The 10,849-nt window shown below is 39.5% G+C and overlaps 1 pseudogene; it reads right to left on the bottom strand.

The window, feature by feature from the left end:
* On the bottom strand, positions 1-951 carry LOC131902735 (vomeronasal type-1 receptor 2-like; annotated as a pseudogene).
* Positions 952-10,849: the final 9,898 nt, after the last annotated feature.

Genomic DNA, 10,849 nt, shown 5'->3' with positions numbered 1-10,849 from the left:
TTACCTTCTCCTACAGCAGGGAAAATGATTCTTGGGAACAGATTTGTTATTACGGATGAGGATGAAGGGGCAAAATGTGGGGAAGCATGTGTCTAGGAATGTAAATATGTTGATTATCAACAGACTTGGATTGTCAAATGCCACAGTATAGATAACTAATATGAAGGACATTGAATAGGAGAGGACAAAGGTACAGACAAGGGTCAAGATGGTTTTTGTGGCTCTGTCCTCAGGAGAGACTCTGGGGGTGTGTTGTGCACTGTGGATGTGCTGTAACTGACTCTTGTGCCTACAGAGGATGCTCACCATGAAGACACTGGCCCAGATCATGAGACCCAAACAGAGACCATCTGTGAAACAAAGCAATGGCAGGTTTAGTAAAGTTACAGTATTGTCAAAAACAAATGCTGAGCAGTACCCTAACTTGATTTTCTTGGTGAAGTTTTTGCTAGTATCAGGTCCCATCACATCTATAGCTGTTTTGCTGTTTAGAAGCAGATGCACAAGCCAGCTGAGTGAGCAGGACCGAGCCATGTATTTGGAGACTCTGTGTTTATGCTTCATCCACCTGGAGTTGCTGGGGCTGATTGTGATTGCTTGGAAGCTACTCAAGAGGCAGGTGCAGTGCAGGGAAATGGCCCGGGCCACTCGATTACTGTAGAGAGTGAGTTTACATAAAAGGTCACCCAGGAGATATCGCAAGCCCAGCTGTACCATTATGTGAGGAATTACTCTTGAGATAATAACCAAGGAATTGGCTAAAGTCAGATGCCTTAAAATCTGGTCTTTGGGCATCAGACTTTTTCCAGTGAATACAGACATGATATAAGGAAAAAGAACTGACCAATTGCCAAGAATTCCAACAGCTGTTTGCAAAAAGAAAAGAATCCCCACTGGCAAGTTCTCAGGAACCATATTCTTTTCACCTGAGATAAATAAATTTAATCACATCAGTACAACCAGGAAGAAGACATTGAAATGTGTATTAATTTTTAGGAGCTCAAATTGTTTTATTGTCTCATCAGGCCAATAGTCTGTCTTAGCTCAAGTTACCCAATAAATAGGATACAATGCCATGATCAAACATACTGTGGGTTATCAAATGTGGGAGTAAAAAAAAGATGGAAATTGAACTCACAGTTTTCATAATTCCTCTAATGCTTTAATAGTCTTCACAGTTCCACTAATGCTCTTTTTTTCTGCATTAATATCCAATATATACTTCTAACATCCTGAAAGAATTGAGTGTATTAATGTCAACATTAGACTTCATTGCTTCCTGTAATGCATCTCTAACAGACAAAAGTGGAAATTTCACACTATTCCCAGAGACACAGAAACAGGTGAGAAGAAGAGTGAAAAGGGTAAATACACGTCAACACACAGGCTGAGAGAAACCAGAAAAAAATGGTAAGAAATTCTGAAAATTTGAATCTGGTGAAAATTATTACTAGCATTGTTTTATTTTTAAAAATACAACCATTTATGTTCATATTTCCCCAATTTAAAAGAGAGAGAAAAGGTTTTCTTCCTATGGGTCTCTGATTGTATTTTCAAAACACAAAGAATATGAAGTTTATAAGTAATTTGAGAACACCCAACTAGAAAACATTAACCATCCCTCCATAGGCAGAGTTATTAGCATGACTCTGTTGCATATATTAAAATTTCAGTGCCTCAGCAATGTGAAGAAACAACATTAAATGTTATCAAGACAGATCTAACAGTCTGTAGCTAGAGTTTTCCTGCCTGGCCCACGGTCAGGGCAAATCTCTCTCAGGCTGGAGAATTTCTCTCCAGCTCCCGCCACCAAGTCCCGCCAGTCCCAGAGCCCACTTATAAAATAAACATATAGACTCTTACATTATTTAAACTGCTTGGCCATTAGCTCAGGCCTGTTATTGTCTAGCTCTTACTCTTATATTTAGCCCATTTCTATTAATCTTTACTTTGCCACGTGGCTTGTGGCTTACCGGTACTTTACATCTTCCTTGTCCTGATGGCGGCTGGCAGTGTCTCCTTCTCAGCCTTCCACTTCCCAGAATTCTTTTCCTTGTCCCGCCTATACTTCCTGCCTAGCCAATGGCCAATCAGTGATTTATTTACTGACCAATCAGCAACACACTTGACATACAGACCATCCCACAGCACTTCCCCTTTTCTTTTCTTAAAAAGGAAGGTTTTAACTTTAACATAGTAAAATTACATATAACAAAACAATTATCAAGCAAGAATTATAGTTATAATATTAAAGAAGAGATCCTATCTATCTTATATTTGTAAGTTTAAGGTTTTATATCTAACTTATCTTTTATTATAACTAAGAAAAATTGTAAGTATCTAGTCTTTAACCACATCAAAGACCTCAGAAGGATATATTACTACCTGAGAAATGGAGAAGGATATAAGCAATTTTTAGGAGTCTTGTAGGGTAGACAGAGACAGCTGGCAGCCTGGACAGTCATTCAAAGTTCTCTTGTAAAGTTGGGGCATCTGTCTTCAGCCCACAGGCCTAGAGTCTCTTATTTACTTTTCTCTGTGTCCTGTAGAATGTCTGGCAGTTTTCTCTGCAAAGCAGGAACCTGAAGGACCATTTTGTCAAGCAAAGTTCAGTGGTCACCTTTCTATGGGTCCTGCACATCCAGTTGATCAAGCAGTCCAGGCAAGAACAGTTTCTTGCCCAAATGGCTATTTTTGTCAAGATGAAGATAAACTCCATATGGAGTGTCTTCGATGCCCATCCTCCTCTCTGAAGTAAATCGGTGCTGTCAGGAGCAGACATGTCCCACTGTCCAAAAAGTCTAAATTTTTAAAACATTTTAAATGCCATATTCTGTACGTCTTTGAAGTGTTTGAAGACTACCTATCTATCTGAAATATAACTATGTATATCTAGAAGACTTAACTAACATGGCTATAAATATGAATATCATAGATGACTAATTATTAATCTATTTTTTAATTATCCATTATAATTTTAAATGAGTTACATAAACATAATACCTCAAATAAGAATAGAAATATATATACAGTATAACAAAATTAAGTTTAAACTTGTATCAATAAACTAAAATCTATAGCGATGTAAAACATTTTAAACAAGTTGTTACTCTTTAAAAGTAGGTTCATTAATCTACCCTTTCATCTTATCATATCTAAACTATCCCCTTTTTTTCTTTAGAAAGAGATTATATTTATAATCAACCTGCTTTAAATAAAAATATTGTTTTTTCTCTGTCCCACACCAGAGGGCTCTTCTGATTTGGGACATAAGAATCTCTTAACCATTTTTTTTTTTGAGCAATATGTCTGGGTTTAGAGGGGGAGTGAGCCAATTCCATCTCTAAAGCCAGCTTGGTATATTTGGGAATTTGGGCGTAGCTTCTCTTACTACTTCCTGCTGGAGGGGGGCGCTGTATCTTCTGGAGACAGAAAGAAAATTTTAGGATCATGGAGTAGTCCGTGAGGCTGTATATCTGAGCCAGTTGACTTGAAACCATTCTGGATGTTGAATCATCTGGGCCATGGTGTCATTGGAGACCTTTCAGCGGGTCTTGGCTGGTCAAACCTGATGTATCTTAATCTGGAACAAATCCATAGTCTCTGGCTTTCTGTGGAAACAAAAGCAGAGACTCTTTTCCAAAGCAACATATCCTTATATCCAAATTTTGAAGTCAAGGTACCTTTAAAATATACATTTTGGCATAACTCAACAGCTTTTACAATCAAATGTTTTTCTGCAGTTACGAATATCAAAGAGAACATAATCCAGATTCTCTGTGTGGTAGTCATCTTTATGTGGCTTATTTTTTTATATTAGTTTGAGCCTATTGCTTTAAATTGTAGCCTTCTAAGCCTGAAACGGCATTGGCGCTGTGGCTGCTGGTTCCGCCCATTTCAGCTTCCCAACATGGCGGTAGTCCGTTTTCCGCCAGCTCTGGGAGCCATCAACTCTCAGAAACAGTGGGTCTATGCTTCCATCAAAGCAGCGTGTAGCGCAGAAACCTCTTTTTTTGTTTTGTTTTGTTTTGTTTTGTTTTGTGCTAGCAAAGGCTAAATTCACCATATAGCTTAATGTGCCATTCGCAGAGGCCTCATTCCCGCCATACTGCGGCAGGTCGAGCACGCACGCTAGGAACCGGCCAGTAGCTCAAACATGCAGGCTGCCGCTAGCTTAAAAGAGACAACTAGGAGCTGTTTTAGCTCCGTTTTAGAATCTTTTTTCTCCGTTTTTAGGTGGAGACTCGAGCCCCATGTTGGGCGCCATTTGTAGCTAGAGTTTTCCTGCCTGGCCCACGGTCAGGGCAAATCTCTCTCAGGCTGGAGAATTTCTCTCCAGCTCCCGCCACCAAGTCCCGCCAGTCCCAGAGCCCACTTATAAAATAAACATATAGACTCTTACATTATTTAAACTGCTTGGCCATTAGCTCAGGCCTGTTATTGTCTAGCTCTTACTCTTATATTTAGCCCATTTCTATTAATCTTTACTTTGCCACGTGGCTTGTGGCTTACCGGTACTTTACATCTTCCTTGTCCTGATGGCGGCTGGCAGTGTCTCCCTCTCAGCCTTCCACTTCCCAGAATTCTTTTCCTTGTCCCGCCTATACTTCCTGCCTAGCCAATGGCCAATCAGTGATTTATTTACTGACCAATCAGCAACACACTTGACATACAGACCATCCCACAGCAAAAGTCAGTTAAACAGACAGTCAGAAATTGTACTACAAATGTTAGGGTTCAAAACTATCAACGCTTGCACAACACACTAGCATGAAATTAGACAGGGAGAAGGGATAAGACAAAATACATTCATTCACAAGGTAAATATGGTCTGGCTATTAAACAGTGTTGGAAAATCAGGCAATGTATGAGATACAGTGTTCAAACAAGACAGCTCCAATGAGTCAGATTTTGTGATACACGCCATATTTGGGCTCAGTCATTTCATCAGTCTATAATGAATAATAAGCAGTTCATGCAAAATAATAGGAAGTGGAAGATGTAAAGAGATAATGGAACATCCAGAAAAGGAAGACTTTGTCAGTAGACAGATAGCTCAATACGAAATTTCTTCAACAATATGGAAGAAAAGCAATACAAGGTCCAAACAAGAAAATGACTGCTAGTCATCTCTCTGTTGTAATTTCAAGGAGAATTCTCCATAAATTAATTTGAAAAAGCCAGAAAAGTACCTTTCAGCCTGGGAATCAAGGGAGTTGGAGAAGCTGTGTCTGCAATCACAGAGAATTCACATACAGAGGGAAGCACTCAGAAGAAAAAGTTCCCAGAATGCCCCCCTGCCCTGCTCCCTTTGCACTGTTCTTTGCTTGAGTCTGGCCCTGTCCAGCCCATGATGCTCTTTGTGTGATTCTGGAAGTCAAAGGACTCTCCATTACCTTTTCACTTGAACCCTGGACTCATGTCCTAAATGTCTCCTGAGTTTCTGACTGCATCAGGAACAGTCAAAAACACACCAGTCAACAGTTCGCTTTCCTCTTCGGGTTTTCAATCAAGAAAATCTTCACAGTTCTAATCATGAGATGCTGAGGATAATAGTAACTGTGTATTCTGTGCATCCTTTAAACTGGTGCAGAAAGGTATGTATTGTCCCAAACTTTTGTAAAACTAATTGAAAGAATTCTCTATTGAAACACAGGAATTCTGATAGAGTCTGCAAAAAGAACGAAGAGCCAGTCACACTGTGTGTGCAATGATGCTCAATATGAACACTGTCCATTTAGTCACAGAAAAGCTGTGGTTTAAAGTACCTATTTCTTTAAGACAATAAATCATCTTTTCATTACTTAAAAGATTTTAGGAAGTCATTAATGGCTTACACATCTGTGATTTTAAGATTGGTAACATTGGGGGCTGGAGAGATGGGTTAGTAGTTAAGACCACTTGCTATTCTTTCAAAGAACCTGGGTTCTGTTTGCAGCACCCACACAGAGTGCCTCACCACTGCCTGCAACTCTGGCTCCAGGAAGAATCTGATACCTCTGGGCTCTACTGGCTCCTGCACACATGTATGAACATACCCACAAACAGATAGAAACACAAATACCTGTAATCTAAAATAATCGAAATAAATCTTAAAAGGAACATTTCTCTGAAAGGAGAGAAGAACAAGAGCAAAATTCAACCCTTAAAATGGGCTGAATAAATGGGGTAACAGGTACGAACATTTGCTGCAAATTTTAGGACCTGAGAAAAGATCACACTGCCTACAAGATATTGCTGAGTGTTGTTGGCCATCAGCTTAGAAAAAAAAACACAAGCTCCAGATTCAGCCAGAGATCTTGTTAAAATAAATAATGCACAGAGGAATATGGAAGGATATCCAACCACTCCTCTGGCAGCCATACACATGTACTACATTCTCCATCATCTATCTACCTATCTATCTCCATGTATCTATCTCTCTATATGTATCAATCTACCTACCTATCTATCAACTGTCTGTCTGTCTGTCTATGTATCTATCTACCTGTTTATTATCTATCATCTATCTATCTATCTCTATCTGTCTGTCTATCTGGATATTTTCATTTGCATGTATATTCATATTACATACAGAAATGAGTGGTGGCAATGAATTACAAGACAGGAAGGGACCCTTTGGAGCTTGTGGAAGGCACAGAGAGGGAAAGACAGGAGACTGTCCAACCTTTGCCGGCAGGAAATAGCTTCCATTTCATGTGAAATCCTTTTCATCAGCTTACTTCAATACTTAGCAATAGTAGTTTCCCCTTATTCCCCCTACTCATAGATTCTTCAGTCACCTGTGACTTGCTATAAAGAGAAAATGTACTTACAGTGTGTTCTGTGAAACACAGAAGTTATTGTAGTGAGTGTTGTACTGGGCGATTGAGTCTGTTTTGTTGAGATGAGACTCTGATCCCTCACTTACAGGCTTATAATTCCCTGGTCTTTTCCCTCACAGGACCTGTGATTTTCAACTCTAGATCCATAACAACATCTACCTGGGGAATTAAGAATACCTTTTCAACAGCCTTGCTCCACTTACCTGTAAATGAAAAAGTCAAGATTAAGACAGCAAATCCACAGAAGCAATTATAAAGAGTTGGGAAGAAAACTTTTCTATGAGTCTTTAGAGTACTCGGGGTGTCACAGGAGAGCCACACAAGTCCCATGCCTAGAGCAGGGGAGAGAGCACAAGGGAAATATGTGGCTCTGTCTGGATTTGAGGAGACTTGTCAGCTTTAACTCACCACCTAATATCTTAGGTGATATCAGAAGTTAATAACCAGCACCAAGGGGCCTTGAAATTGGAGATTTCAGGAAACTTTTACATCTCACTTCTTTGAAGCTGCATTTTCTAAAGCTTATTGTTTGATTGCTATGCAGCTGGATTCCATTCATTTGTATGTATGTGTTTACAGTTATGTATTTGAACAGTTGATGTGTAGATTCCAGTTTTGAGCTTGTGTAAATGAGGATTCTCTGAACTTCCTAGCAAAGGGATTCTATTTGCAATGTGCATGTATTTTGATGGCATATATTTACGAAAGAATCATCAGTTTGAGGGGGTCTATGTTTATTTTAAACTACTTTTATGATATATATATATATATGTAAGTTTTTATACATACATACACACACACACACACACACACACACACACACACACACACACACAAACACACAGTGTAGCCTGGTCATACCTATCCCCAATTCTTTTCCAATATATATTCTCCAGAATATCTCACTCTCAACTTCACAGCCTTTCTACTTTTGTTTCTCTTTTTTCATGTGACCCACCAAGGCCAATTAGTACTTCCGATAGCTCATGGGTGTGGGTAATCACTGTTGTTTGGACAACTTAGTTCTCAAACACCCAAGGAAAAGTCACTCTCCTGCTCTTAGAACTGATCACTTGCCAATGGTGCCATATATAGGAGTGGGGCCTTAGTAACCCTTCCTCCATCCATGCTGGAATCTTCACTGGCTGAACATTGTGTAGATCTCATGCCCGTAACCACAGTGGCTGTGAGTTCATATGGGAAACAGGCATGTCTTATATGGAGGACAGAATTCATAGCTCTCCTCTGTATCTTCTAGTTTGTAATTTTCTTTCTGTTTCTTCTTATATGCTGTGTCCCCTGCACCTGGAGTAATGGATGTCTATGGCTGAGTACTCATAATCACATTCTCAGCACTTGACTAGTTATGAGTACATGCATTAACCACTACAAAAAAGAAGCTTCTCTGACCAAGGTTTAGTGCAACACAAATCTATGAGTACAAACATAAATATTTAAAAGGTAGCAGTTGGACAATATGACTACTTAACAAAACAGCTGTTGTAGGTTGCCCTACAGGGTCTATGATCTCCCAAGATTTGGAGATTTGAACAGGTTTGCAGGAATAGGCATGATTTCCTCTTGAGACATTGGCCCCAGATAAAATCAGAAAGCAACTGGTTATCTGAGTAACAACCATGGCACTAATGTACCATTTGCACATCTTGCTTGGGTAGGTCATTATTGTAGCATGCAGGGTCCAGTGCTGAATAAGACCATTAATGTCTCTTCTCTCCCACATGCTGATGTAGCACCTCCAGGATTATGCCACCTAGCCAACAGAAAAAGAGTTTTCTGGTCAGTTCAAGACTGATTTTTCTATGTTTTTCAACTAACCTATATGGTGTACTCAGCAGGAGAATCTTACCATCCAGTTCAAGTAAGCAACCAAGAACAACAGCCATATCTCAATGGTTTGGGAGTCTCAGGAGTGTAGCACACTTTCTTGTTGGACTATCTTTGTACCCCCAGCCCACAAATAATGACCCAGAGATTTATTATTAATTATGAAGCTTGCCCTTAGCTTATGCTTTTTCACAACCAGCTCTTTTTACTTAATTAACCCATGTATTTTCTAATCTACATTTTGCCATGTGGCTCTGTTAGCCCCTCTTAGTTGTCACATCTGACTTGTTCTGAGTCTGCTGGCAAAATCCCCGTTTCCTGCTTCCTCTGCCTGGAAGTCCTGCCTACTCTCTACAGTCTAGCTATTGTCCATTTAGCTCTATATTAAACCAATCAGAGCAACACATCTTTATGCAGTGTACCAATATTCTGCAACACAGGAGTCTCTCCAAATAATAAATAAGGGAATATATATCTCATCTAGAAACAGGATTTTTGTTTGAAAACCTATGGCTTCTGGTAAATCATGCTGAAAATCTCTGTTAAAATTCCTTTTTAAATTGTATTTTCCAATCAGATTATACACTGGTAAATTACTACATGAGTTTCCCAAACATCATTAGTTTTGGTTGAATCACACCTCTCCCAAATAGCTCCCCTTCCTCTTCTACCACCTCACTGGCACAAATTATTTAGAAGTACAACTTTACAACATTGAGTTTAGGGTTCACCTAGGCTACTATTTCCAGGAGTTACTACTTCCGATCTATTGTATTCAGTTTAGTTTCTCAACATGAGTTGATCTTCAGCCCATCTCAGCACATCTCTCAAACCCCAAATGCTCTATTTCCCAGCACCAACCCTTCATATAAACCCCGAATCTACTGATAAGACTCTCACCAACCTTCTGCACTTAGAGGAATACAATAAAATACTCACTTCAAGATTAAAACAGACAGCCAGGGAACTCTGACTGAACATTCAGGAAAGGTTAGTCCATCTGATATATTTTTTTAGGGTCACCATTACTTCACCAAAAAGTAATCAAAAATTTTCAAATTTTGTATAATTAGTACATATATGTGTTAAATGCTGGGCACTGCCTAACACTGCACACATTTCACAGACAATTTTGAGTGGTGAATGCTATCACAGGATAGATTATCAATGGGTTTATAAAGCCAGGAGCCAGTTCTATAAAGATGCTATTTCAAATGACTCTAATTCCTAGATACTTTGCAGTGTCTCCTACTTTCATGTAAGTCATTCAGTTGAAGGACTAAGACTACAGTCAAGGCTGTTCCTGTTGTGAAATTCATATAAAACATTCTGGTTGATCAGGTCTAAGGAGAAAGAGCCATGGTTGATGAAGGAACACGTGAATATATTAGAGAAAATAAGCTACTAGAGCATGTGACAATAGTTTGAAATTTTACATTTTCTACAATGAAGAAAGTACAGCCTGGAGGCAGAATTTTATTTCTGAGGAGAACGAAAGGACTGGATGTGGGGAAACATGTTTGTAGGATTGCAAGTATATTTAGAACTGACAGACTTGGATTATCAAAGAACACCATATAAAGAATCAGGATGGAGTAGCAGGTTACAAGGGTCCACACAAAGATCAGAATGGATTGAATGTCTCTGGATACAGGGGAGACTCTAGGGCAGTCCTGGGCACTGTGAATATGCTGTCTCTTCTCTCTTGTGCCCGTGGAGGATGCACACCATGGTGACACTAGTACAGACCATGAGACCCAAATACAGACCATCACTGAAGCAGAACAGAAACAAATACTGTGAAGCTGTAATGGTTCCAGAAACAAACACAGCACAGTATCCAAAACTGTATCTGTTGGTGCCATTCCTGCTCTATGAGGATCTGTTACTCTCCCCGCAGTTGTGATGTTGAGGATCAGATGTACAAACCAGCTAAATGAGCATGAGGAACCAATGTACTTGATGGCTCTGTGTTTAAGCTTCATCCATCTCGTGCTGCTGGGGCTGGTTGTGATTGCCTGAAAGCAGCTGAGGAGACACGTGCGTGGTGCACAGGGAAACACCTTGTGGTACTAGACTAAAGTACACAACAAGTTTACATGTAAAGTCACCCAGGAAAGATTTCAAACCAAATTCTGACACTATTTGTGGAGTCCTTCTTGAAATAATAACCAAAAAGT

This window comes from Peromyscus eremicus, chromosome 1, assembly GCF_949786415.1.
Source record: "Peromyscus eremicus chromosome 1, PerEre_H2_v1, whole genome shotgun sequence".
NCBI lineage: Eukaryota > Metazoa > Chordata > Mammalia > Rodentia > Cricetidae > Peromyscus > Peromyscus eremicus.
The sequence above is the reverse complement of the archived record's forward strand: the minus strand, read 5'-3'. Positions and strand labels throughout refer to the sequence as shown.